Source organism: Aotus nancymaae, unplaced genomic scaffold, assembly GCF_030222135.1.
Source record: "Aotus nancymaae isolate 86718 unplaced genomic scaffold, 86718_ANA_hifiasm-v0.15.2.pri h1tg000004l, whole genome shotgun sequence".
NCBI classification, from domain to species: Eukaryota; Metazoa; Chordata; class Mammalia; order Primates; family Aotidae; genus Aotus; species Aotus nancymaae.
Window position 1 is genome coordinate 34,473,069 of NW_026988415.1, and position 13,141 is coordinate 34,486,209.

The window sequence follows — 13,141 nt, forward strand, 5'->3', positions numbered from 1 at the left end:
TTTCATGGGCCCAAGGCAGGACTCTAATCTGGTTGTGGGTCAAATAACTCATTCCAGAGAGGGTCCTGCCCCATACCCTAGAGGAAGGAATGCTACACACAAAGCCCAAGAAGAGTCTGAACAGACAAACCTCGCTGGGTACTTTTTGGATCATGTGCTTTTTGTCCAATCATATTTCTACACAATTGTCAATCATGCCTATGTAATGATGCCTCCATAAAAATCCAAAAGGACAGCATTTGGAAAGCTTCCAGATAGCTAAACATGTGAAGCTTCTTGGAGGGTTGTGTGCCCTCCAAGGAGGGTATAGAAGTTCATGTCCCTTTCCCCATACCACGCCATATGCATCTTTTCATCTGTATCCTTTGTAGTATACTTTTTTTGTAATAAACCAGTAATGTAAGTAAGCATTTCCCTGAGTTCTGTGAGCCACCCCCAGCAAATTAATCAAACCAAAGAGAGGACTGTAGGAAACTCATCTTGAAGCCAGTTGGTCAAAAGTTCCAGAGGGCCAGACTTACAGCTGGTGTTCGAAGTGGGGGAAGTTTTGGGGACTGAGTCCCCAAAACTGGGATCTGACACAATCTCCAGTTAAATAATGTCATAATTGAATTGGAGGACAACCAGTTGTTATCCAATGCAGAATTAATTGCTTGCTTGCTTGCTTGTAGGGAGAAATCCCCACATATGTTCGGGTCACCGAAGTCTTCTGTGTTGATGACTGTTGTTTTGGTGTGAGAATAGAGAAAAATTTGTTTGAATTTTTCTAAAACAATAGATGTTTTTAATATGAAAAATACTAAAGAGTATATACAACAAATAAAATAAAATGTAATTTAAATAAGGGAGAGATAAACAAGTTTTCTGGATTTGTAACTCATATTATAAAATACAATTTCTCTCCAAATTATTTTTTAAATTTAAGGAAATTAAAATGATATCAAAAGAACTAATTTTACACTTAACAAACCAATTCTAAAGTGCATGAAGAATAATTAAAAGACAAATCAGCCAAGTTAATTCTGAAAATTAAAATACAGAATGGACATTTGAACTGTGATATATCAACCATATATAATGTGATCACACTTAATGTATTTCCATAGTGATAATAAATTTCTTTTAATTTTTAAGTTTTTTATTTCAACAGGTGTTTGGGGAACAGGGGGTGTTTGATTACATGAATAAGTTCTTTAGTGGTGATTTTGAGACTTTGGTGTACCCATCACCCAAGCAGTGTACCTGTACCCAATGTGTAGTCTTTTCTCCCTTGCCACCACCTCACCCTTTCCCCCAAGTCCCCAAAGTCTAGTGTATCATTCTTATGCCTTTGCATCCTCATAGCCTAGCTCCCACGTATGAGTGAGAACATACAATGTTTGGTTTTCCATTTCTGAGTAACTTCACTTAGAATAATAGTCTCTAATTCCATCCAGGTTGCTATGAATGCCATAATTTCATTCCTTTTTATGGCTGAGTAGTATTCCATGGTATATATACCACATGTTCTTTATCTACTCATTGACTGATGGGTATTTGGGCTGGTTCCATATTTTTGCAATTGCAAATTGTGCTGTTATAAACATATGTGTGCAAGTATCTTTTTTGTGTAATGACTTCTTTTCCGCTGGGTAGGTACCTAGTGGTGAGATTGCTAGATCAAATGGTAGATCTACTTTTAGTTCTTCAGGGTATCTCCACACTGTTTATCATAGTGGTTGTACTAGTTTACATTCCCACCAACAATGTAAAAGTATGTATTCCCTTTTCACCACAAACATCTATCATTTTTTGATTTTTTGATTACCACCATTCTTGCAGGATTGAGATGGTATTGCATTGTGGCTCTGATTTGCTTTTCCCTGATGATTAGTGATGTTAAGCATTTTTACATATGCTTGTTGGCCATTTGTATGTCTTCTTTTAAGAATTGTCTATTAATGTCCTTAGCCAACTTTCTGATGGAATTGTTTATTTGTTTTTCTTCCTGATTTGAGTTTCTTGCAGATTCTGGATATTAGTCCTTTGTCAGATGTATATATTGTGAAAATTTTCTCCCCCTCTGTGGGTAGTCTATTAACTCTGCTGCTTATTTCTTTTGCTGTGCAGAAGCTTTTTAGTTTAATGAAGTCCCATCTATTTATCTTTGTTTTTGTTGCATTTGCTTCTGAGTTCTTGGTCATGAAGTCTTTGCCTAAGCCAATGTCTACAAGGGTTTCTCTAATGTTATCTTCTAGAATCTTTATGGTTTCAGGTCTTAGATTTAAGTCTTTGATCTATCTTCAGTTGATTGTTTTATAAGATGAGAGATGAAGATCCAGTTTTATTCTTCTACATGTGGCTTGCCAATTATCCCAGCACCATTTTTTGAATAGGGTATTATTTCCTCACTTTATGTTTTTGTTTGCTTTGTCAAAGATCAGTTGGGTTTAAGTATTTGGCTTTATTTCTGGGTTCTCTATTCTGATTCATTGGTCTATGTGCCTATTTTTATACAAGTACTATGCTGTTTCAGTGACTATGGCCTTATAGAATAGTTTGAAGTCAGATAATGTGATGCCTCCAGATTTGTTCTTTTTGTTTAGTCCTGCTTTGACTATGAGGGCTCTTTTTGGTTCCGTATGAATTTTAGGATCTTTTTTTTTAGTTATGTGAAGAATGATGGTTGTATTTTGATGGGAATTGCATTGAATTTGTAGATTGCTTTTGACAATATGTTTATTTTCACAATATTGATTCTACTCATCCATGAGCACAGGATGTGTTTCTGTTTGTTTGTGTTGTCTATGATTTCTTTCAAAAGTGTTTTGTAGTTTCCCCTGTAAGGTCTTTCATGTCCTTGGTTAGGTATATTTCTAGTATTTTATTTTATTTTTTGCAGTTATTGTGAAAGGGGTCGATTTCTGGATTTAATCCTCAGTTTTGTTGCTGTTGGTATATAACAGAGCTACTGATTTGTGTACATTAATTTTGTGTCCTAAAACTTCTGAATTTATTTACCAGTTGTTATATATAGTGGACTCCAAAGTGATCTTCAAAGAATCAGTATGCCAGTATGCTCAGCTCTCTTATTCTTTAATTCTCCATTTTAAAGTTTAACTTCCTAGTAGTTTCAGTAAACAACCTTTTCCACCAGTTCTAATCAGTAGTTCACATCTGTTCCCCTGGTCCCCTGCTCCATCCTGACTCATCCCAGTCACCTGCTCCTGTCACCTGCCTTGGACACCTGCCCTGATCACCTGCTTTGACCTGAGCCCCCCCTGGTCACCTGCTCTGACCTATCCTGTAACCAACCTTCCCACCAAACTACCCACCCTGCCACTCCAGCTCATACCTCGGTTTAAAATAGCCAATCAGAATTAGCTTAGACTGTACAGTCTAACCCTAGCCATTAGGGGAATGACATAGCAGTAAGGGCAACCTCCATCAGGAATAAGAACCCCTTCCCCTCCCTTGTCCAAGTGTGCACTCACCATTGCTCCATCTGTGAGCCACACCTTTCTATAGAAGTAAATTGCCTTGCTGAGTAAATTTGTATTTGAGTGCTACTTCTTTTGTGGCACCAAAAATTGACATATAGCCTAGGAGCTTTTTGTATGAGTCTTAGGGTTCTCTAGGTAAGCAATCATATCATCAGCAAACAGCAACAGTGTGACTTTCTGTTTACCAATTTAAATGCCTTTTATTTCTTTCTGTCTGATTGCTCTGGCTAGGACTTCTAGGACTTCCAGTATGATGTTGAATAGAAGTGGTGAAAGTGAGCATCCTTGTCTTGTTCCAGTTCTTAGAAGGAATGCTTTCCAATTTTTCCCCATTCACTATAATATTGGCTATGGGTTTGTCATAGATGGCTTTTATTACCTTTAGGTATGTCCCTTGTATGCTGATTTTGCTGAGGGTTTTAATCATAAAGGGATGCTGAATTTTGTCAAATGCTTTTACTGTGTCTGTTGAGATGATCATGTGATTTTTGTTTTTAATTCTGTTTATGTGGTGTATAACATTTATTGACTTTTGTATATTAAACCATCCCTCCATCCCTGATATAAAACCTACTTGATCTTGGTAGATTATCTTTTTGATATGCTGTTGGATTCAGTTCACGAGTATTTTGTTGAGGATTTTTGCATTTATGTTCATCAGGGATATTGGTCTTTATTTTTGTTTTGTTTTTTGTTATGTTCTTCCCTAGTTTTGGTATTAGAGTGATACTGAATACGTAGAATGATTTAGGGAGAACTCCATCTTTCTCTATCTTTTGGAATACTGTGAAAAGGATTGGTACCAATTTTTCTTTGAATGTCTGATAGAATTCAGCTGTGAATCCGTCTGGTCCTGGACTTTTTTCCCTTGGCAACTTGTTCATTACCGTTTCAATCTCTGCTTGTTTTTGGTCTGTTCAGAGATTCTATCTCTTCCTAGCTTAATATAAAAGGAATGTATATTTCCAGTAATTTATCCATCTCCTATGGGTTTTCATGTGCATAAAGGTATTCATAGTAGCCTTGAATGATCTTTTGTATTTCTGTAGTATTGTAGCAGGAAAGGCCACAAAACACTGAACTGGGAAGGAAGGGGTGATTTATTTGGCTGGGAGCAGCAGCAGCATAGTTACCTAACAGCTGAGCTCCCCTAACAAAGAAAATCCCTGCCTTTTTCAAGGCTTACAACTCTAAAAATTACACGTGAAAGGGTCTTGATCTGTGAGGTAGTTGTGGAGTATGTGACTTTGGTGGGGGCTTTGACCGTGTTTAGGCACAAACAGTGCCTTTGGGGAAGATTCCTCCATACCATGCCTGCGATCTATAGGAGCATGATTAAAGGTGGCACCAGTCTGCCGATCTTTACTTCTCCTATTGAAATGCAATGTAGAAGTCAAGGGGGAGGCTGGGCGCGGTGGCTCACACCTGTAATCACAGCACTTTGGGAGGCCGAGGTGGGTGGATCATAAGGTCAAGAGATCGAGACCATCCTGACCAACATGGTGAAACCCTGTCTCTACTAAAAATACAAAAATTAGCTGGGTATGGTGGCACTCACCTGTAGTCCCAGCTACTCGGGAGGCTAAGGCAGGAGAATTGCTTGAACCCGGGAGGCAGAGGGTGCAGTGAGCCAAGATCACGCCACTGCACTCTAGCCTGGTGCCTGGCAACAGAGCAAAACTCTGTCTCAAAAAAAAAAAAAAAAAAAAGTCAAGGGGGAGGTAGTCTTAGATGCTTGAGAGTGATTAAGGATCTCCTTCCTCAGTATCAGTTGTAATATCTCCCATTTTGTTTCTGATTAAGCTTATTTGGAAATTCTCTCTTGGTTAATTTTGCCATAGGTCTAATTTTACTACAATATCTCCCGTTTTGTTTCAAATTAAGTTTATTTGGAAATTCTCTCTTGGTTAATTTTGCCATTGGTATAATTTTATTTATCTTTTAAAAAATCCAGCTTTTTGTTTCATTTATCTTTTGTATTTTTTTGTTTGTTTCAATTTCATTTAGTTCTCCTCTAAACTTTGTTATTTCCTTTCTTCTGCTAGGTTTGGGTTTAGATTGTTTTTGTTTTTCCGGTTCCATGAGGTAACAATAGATTGTCTATTTGTGCTCTTTAAGACTTTTGGATGTAGGCATTTATGTTATAAACTTTCCTCTTAGCACCACTTTTGCTGTATCCCAGAGGTTTTGATAAGTTGTATCACTATTATTGTTCAGTTCAAAGAATTTTTTAATTTGCATCTTGATTTCATTATTGACCCAAAGATCATTCAGAAACAGGTTATTTAATTTCCATATATTTGCATGGTTTTGAGGATTCCTTCTGGAGTTGATTTCCAATTTTATTTCACTGTGGTCTGAGAGAATACTTCATATAATTTTGATTTTCTTAAATTTACTGACACATGTTTTGTGGCCTCTCATATGATCTGTCTTGGAGGATGTTTCATATGCTGATGAATAAAATGTATATTCTGCAGTCGTTGGGTAGAATGTTCTGTAAATATCTGTTAAGTCCATTTGTTGTAGGGTATAGTTGAAGTACATTGTTTCTTTGATGACTTTTTGTCTTGATGACCTGTCTAGTGCTGTCAGTGGAATATTAAATTCCCCCACTATTATTGTGGTGCCATCTATTTCATTTCTTAGGTCTAGCAGTAATTATTTTATAAATTTGGGAGCTCCAATGTTAGGTTAATATATATTCAGAATTGTGATATTTTCCTATTAGACTAGTCCTTGTATCATTATTTAATGTCCCTCTTTATTATTTAACTACAGTTGCTTTGAAGTTTGTTTTGTCTACTATAAGAATAGCTACTTCTAGAATAAAAGATTAAAAAAAAAGAATAGCTACTTCTCCTTGCTTTTGGTGTCCATTTGCATGGAATATCTTTTTCCACCTCTTTACCTTAAGTTTATTTGAGTCCTTATGTGTTAGGTGAATCTCCTGAAGACAGCAGAAACTTTGTTGGTGAATTCTTATCCATTCTGCCATTCTGTATCTATTAAGTGGAGCATTTAGGCCATTTACATTCAATGTTAGTAGTATTGAGATGTGAGGTACTATTCTATTCATCATGTTATTTGTTGCCTGAATAACTTTTTTTTAAATTGTGTTATTGTTATATAGGTCCTATGAGATTTGTGCTCTAAGGAGATTCTATTTTGGTGTATTTAAAGGATTTGTTTCAAGATTTAGAGATCCTTTTAGCAGTTCTTGTAGTACCAGCTTGGTAGTGGTGAATTCTCTCAGCATTTATTTGTCTGGAAAAAGACTGTATCTTTCCTTCATTTATTGAAGCTTAATTTTGATGGATACAAAATTCTTGGCTGATAATTGTTTTACTTAAGGAGGCCCAAAATAGGACCCCAGTCCATTCTAGTTTGTAGGGTTTCTGCTGAGAAATTGGCTGTTAATCTGATAAGTTTTCCTTTATAGGTTACCTGATGCTTTTGCCTTACAGCTAGAATTCTTTCCTTCACTTTGACTTTAAATAACCTGATAACTATATGCCTTGGCAATGATCATTCTATGATGAATTTCCTGGGTGTTCTCTGAACTTCTTGTGTTTGGATGTCTAGATCTATAGCAAGGCTGGGGAGGTTTTCCTCATTCATTTCCTCAAATATGTTTTCCAAACATTTAGATTTTTCTTCTTCCTCAGGAACACTGATAATTCTTAGGTTTGGATTTTTAACATAGTTCCAATTTCTTGCAGGCTTGGTTCATTTTTTAATTCTTTTTTTCATTGTCTTTGATGGATTGGGTTAATTAAAAGTCCTGTCTTTGAGCTTGAAGTTTTTTCTTCTGATTGTTTGATTATATTGCTGAGACATTTCAGTGCATTTTGCATTTTTCTAAGTATGTCCTTGATTTTCAAAAGTTATGATTGTTTTTTATTTATATCTATTTCACTGAAGAATTTTCCTTTCATATCCTGTATCACATTATTTATTTATTTATGTATTTATTTATTTATTGAGGCAGAGTCTTGCTCTGTTGCCAGGCTGGAGTACAATGGCATGATCTTGGCTCATTGCAACCTCTGCCTTGTAGGTTCAAGTAATTCTTCTGCCTCAGCCTCTATAGTAGCTGGGATTACAGGCATACACCACCACACCTAGCTAATTTTTGTATTTTTAGTAGAGACAGGGTTTCACCATGTTGGCCAGGCTGGTCTTGAGTTTTTGATTTCTTTAGGTTAGACTTCACCTTTCTCTGGTGCTTCCTTGATTAGCTTAATAATCAATCTTCTGAATTCATTTCTGGAAATTCAGATATTTTGTCTTGATTTAGATGCATTGCTGGTGAGCTGGTGATATGTTTTGGCTGTGTCTCCACTCAAATCTCATCTTGAACTCCCACCTGTTATGGGAGGGACACTTGGGAAGTGATTGAATTATGGGAGTGGGTCTTTCTTGCACTGTTCTCATTAAATCTGATGGTTTTTAAAAGGGAAGTTTCTTTGCACAAACTCTCTTTGCCTGCTGCCATCCATGTATGACGTGACTTACTCCTTATTGCCTTCTGCAATGATTGTGAGGCTTCCTTAACCAAGCGGAACTGTAATTCTAATTAAACCTCTTTCTTTTGTAAATTGCCATGTCTTAGGTATGTCTTTATCAGCAGAGTGAAAATGGACTAATACAGCTGGTATGATCCCTTGGGGATGTTAAATAACCTTGTTTTGTCATATTACCAGAATTGTTTTTCTGGTTCCTTTTCATTTGGGTAGACTATGTCAGAGGGAAGATCTGGGATTCATGGGCTGCTGTTCAGACTCCTTTGTCCCATGGGGTGCTCTCTTGATGTGGTGTTCTCTCACTTCCCCTAGGAATGAGGCTTCCTGAGAGCCAAACTGTAGTGATTGTTTTTTGCTCTTCTGTGTCTAGTCCCCCAGCAAATCTACCAGGATCCAGACTGGTACTGGAGAGTCTCTGCAAAAAGTCCTGTGAGATCCATCTTCAGGTCTTGTAGCTGTGGATACCAGCACCTGCTCTGGTGCAGATAGCAGGGAAGTGAAGTAGACTCTGGGAGGGTCTTTAGTTGTGTTTTTGTTTAGTTTACTGGTTTTATATATGTTGGTCTCCAGCCAGGAGTGGCACTTTCAAGAAATCAGCTGTGGTCCTATAGAGAGAATGCAAACTTGCCCTAGGGAGACCTGGTTAAGTTACAGGATTCTTAGGCAGTGGACAGGGCCACAGAGGTCCCAAGAGATTATGTCATTTGTCTTCAGTTACCAAGGTGGGTAGAGAAAAGACCATCAGGTGTGGGCAGGTATAGGTGGGTCTGAGCTCAGCATTTTCTTGGGCAGGGCTTGCTGTGGCTGCTGTTGGGGATGAGAATGTGGTTCCCAGTCCAATGGTGTTATTTCCCAGGGGAATTATGGCTGCCTCTGCTGAGTCATACAAGTCACTAGGGAAGTGGGGGAAAGCTGGCAGTCACCAGCCTCACCCCACTCTCACACAGCCGGCTGTCCTAAAGGCCAATCTCATTCCCAACACACCCCTCCAACAAAACCAAGTCTATTTCCAAACAGTCAATGGCCAGGTCTGAGAACTTGCCCCAGACCACAAGCCTCCGCATTGCGAAAGCCAGCTGACTCACAGTTTTTTGGCATCTCAGGGAGTATGCAGTGGTGATCCAGTTCTTTCAAAGGGTCTGCAGATTCTCTCAGCTTTCCTGGTATGTTCCTGTGGTAGTTCTTGGAGCAAAAGTTCATGATGTGAATCTCCACATGCTGCTTTGTCCATCAAAGTGGGAGCTGTAACCAATCCTGCTTCCTATCTGCCATCTTCATCTCTTTCATAGATTTTTAAAAATGGAACAGAATATAAATTCCCCAAAATGACCAAATAACATGTATCTATTTAGGTTACTATAAACATAGCATTTGTTAGTAGAAAAAAAATTTTTAATTGTGTTTAAGCTGGGCAAGGTGGCTCACCCATGTAATCCTAGCACTTTGATAGGTCGAGGCAGGTGGATCACCTGAGGTCAGGACTTTGAGACCAGCCTGGCCAACATGGTGAAACCCCATCTCTACAAAAAGTACAAAAATTAGCCGGGTGAAACCCCATCTCTACAAAAAGTACAAAAACTAGCTATTCTGGGGAGGCTGAGGCATAAGAGTCACTTGGACCAGGGAGGTGAAGGTTGCAGTGAGCCGAGATAGTGCCATTGCACTATAGACTCCATCTTGAAAAAAAACAAATGTATGTTTGGAAAACCAACCATTTGGGGAAATAAGAAAAAAAGATCAAATTTTGAACTCTGTCACATTGTAGCCATGTTATCACACAAAATATTTAAATGTGAAAATGAAAACTACTAAAATGCTAGAAGAAAACATAGGTTATTATAAAACTTAGGTATGGGAAATTTATTATTCTAGGTATAACTCTACAGAGAGCTTTGACAATATAAAAGTAACAAAATCTGTTAGTACAAAAGACACAAATGTAAAATGGCAAATTGAAGTAAAAATATTGTAAATCAATAAGAAACATAAACACTCTTATATGGCGTAAGTCCATTTTAGGAAAATTGCAGTCAAAATAATAAAAATGTTCAATGAACGTGGAGGAAAATTATCAATCACACTTGACAATATAGAAATGGGAATTAAAACAATGATGTACCATTTTTCACCTATCCATTGTTGTTGATAGAGCAAGATAATGAGCAGGCTCATACTCTGTGGATAAGTGTTATCTCTTTGAATACCAATGTGTAGCACCATCGGTATTAAGCATATTCTTAAAATATGCATATCTTTTTATTAAGCTGATATAATTTAGAATTACATTCTAAGAAAATGAAGTCATATGCCATGATTTATATATAAGGATATTATGTGATATTGTTTGTAATAATGAAAAATTATTTAAAAAATAGATGATAGATTATATAAATTGTACAATATCCATAAAACAAAACACTATACAGCCACTAAACCTTATATTGTATAAATAAATCTAATGACACTGGACATAATCATTTTCTATTACAGTAATTGAGAAAAGGTTATAGAATAAAATCTATGATTAATATGATCTCAATTATAATAGAATCCACATATATATAGAAAATGTAGAAGATGCATATTCTTCAAAATCTCAACAGCAAGTGTTTTTAATCCAAAAACACTGGGATGTTTTAAATTTACCTGTTAGTCCTTTCTGTTTTCTAAATTTCTTATGTGCCTTTGTTACTTTAGAAATCTAAAAAAAATTAAAAATTGAGGAAAAATCAATTTTATAAAATGCTTCTCTGCTATTATCAACTTTCCAAGATATAAATTAGAGGCCTATATGAAAAATATTTTTAGCTTGACAAAGACAGCTAATGAATTTCTAGACCTATTCAAGTTTTTATCAGCAAAGTACATCATAGACTCAATATCCTGATAAGGTAACCAAGTAATCACAAAAGGATGTCTTTCTGCTACATACAATCTGACCTTTAGCTTCTCAGTACAGATGGTTAATTTGATTCACTTGAAGCATACTGTGAAAAAAATTCCATTTTGCATTTTTAAAAAATTAGCCAAAGTAATTTGAAGTGGTTTTATTGAATATAATTTTAAAAGAAAATGGTAGCAACTATTCATGTACTCTCCATAAAGAGTGTGTACCTTCAGCTTCACCCAACTATTTATATTTTTTTCCATTTTTTCCTGGATAATTGAAACTTATGTAGCAGCAGTCACAGTGAGCATTCATGCTATGCAAAACAGACTACTCAACATGAAGACTGGACTGTAACCTTAGCATTCTTAGCCTGTGAAAGCCAGTCAAGCTGACAACTAATATGCACCACTATATTTAATTTCAACTAATACTGTGGATGGATATTCTAAAGGTTGATGTCATTTGTACTTTTCCAAATCATCAAGCATTAAATGTTAGATTCTACTAATCAAGCTTGTAGGATAGTTATACATTTTTGGAGTAAAGTAGAGCTCATCAACTGTAGCTCTAAACAAACTGTAATCTTATCTGCTGTGGTTTGTAAAACACAGATTGATAATTCTTTAAAAGACACTACACATTTTAAATTGATAGTGAATTATTTGTAATATTTCATAGATATAAACCTCCTTGCAAAAACAAAAGCATATGCTGGAAATAGTAATGAGAAAATATTAAAACCAACAATATCTAGTTACAGCTTTAAAAATGTAAGACTAGCCATCATGTAGAAGGCCAGAATTTTAAATTTTAAACAAACTTGAACACAATAACAAATTTCAAATTTCCTAAAATTTATCTCTCTTTCTGCTACCCAACCTTCCTCAAATGTATTTCCAGAATAAAATGCATGTATACTATAACACAGATATTTAACTTCAATTTTCATTTTTAAATAACTTTAGAAAGAATCATATATTAGTATGAATTTATAGAAACCAGCTTCCTACTCAACTTGGTACATTCATTTTAAAAGAAGTACAAAAGGCACTGAATAGCCAAAGAAATTGTAAGCAAAAAGAACAAAGCTAGAGGCATCACACTACCTGATTTCAAAATATACTACAAAGCCATAGCAATCAAAATGGCATTGTACTAGTATAAAACAAACACATGGACCAATGCAAGAGAATAGAGAGCCTATAAATAAATGCATTCATTTACCATTAATTGGTTTTTCACAGATGCCAAGAACACACAATTGGGATAGGGCAGTCTCTTCAATAAATGGTGCTGGGAAAACTGAATATCCGTATGCACAAGAGTGAAATAAGACCTTCATCTTATACCATATAGGGAAATCAACCCAAAATAGATTTAAGACTTAAATATAAGACCTGAAACTGTAAAACTATTAGACGAAAACATAGGGAAATAGTTTCATGATACTGGTTGGGATAATTACTTTTTTGATAAGATCCCAAAAGCCCAGGCAACAAAAGCAAAATTAGACAAATGGGATTATATCAAACTCAACAGCTTCTGCACAGCCAAAGAAAGTATCAACAGAGTGAAAGACGACTTATGGAATGGGCAAAAATATTTGCAAACAATACATCTGATAAGGGATTAATGTCCAAAATATATAAGGAACACAACTCAATAGAAGGAAAATAAAAGACCTGATTTTTAAAATGGGCAAAAACCTGACAACATCTCTCAAAAGAAGACATACAAATGGATAACTTCTATATTAAAAAATGCTTGCTATTACTAATCACCACAGAAATGCAAAGTAAAATCACAATAAAATATTACCTCACACCCTCACACCTGTTAGAATGGCTGTTATAAAAAAGATGAAAGATTACAAGTGTTGGTGAGGATGTGGGAAAAGGGAACTGCAGTGTGCTGTTGGTGGCAATATGAATTGTACAGCCACTATGGAAACTGAAAGTTTCTCAAAAAAGTAAAAACAGAACAATCATATAATTCAGCAATTTTTCTTCTGCATATATATCCAGAGATAATGAAATCAACATGTTGAAAAGATAGCTGCATTCCCAAGTACTTTGAAGCATTGTTCACCATATCCAAGATATGGAATCAATCTAAGTGTCCATCAATGGTTAAATGGATAAAGAAAATGTGGGAAATGTGGGATATATATATATACACACATACATATATGTGCAATGGAGTACCATTCAGCCTTAAAAAAGAAAGAACTCTTGGTTATGACA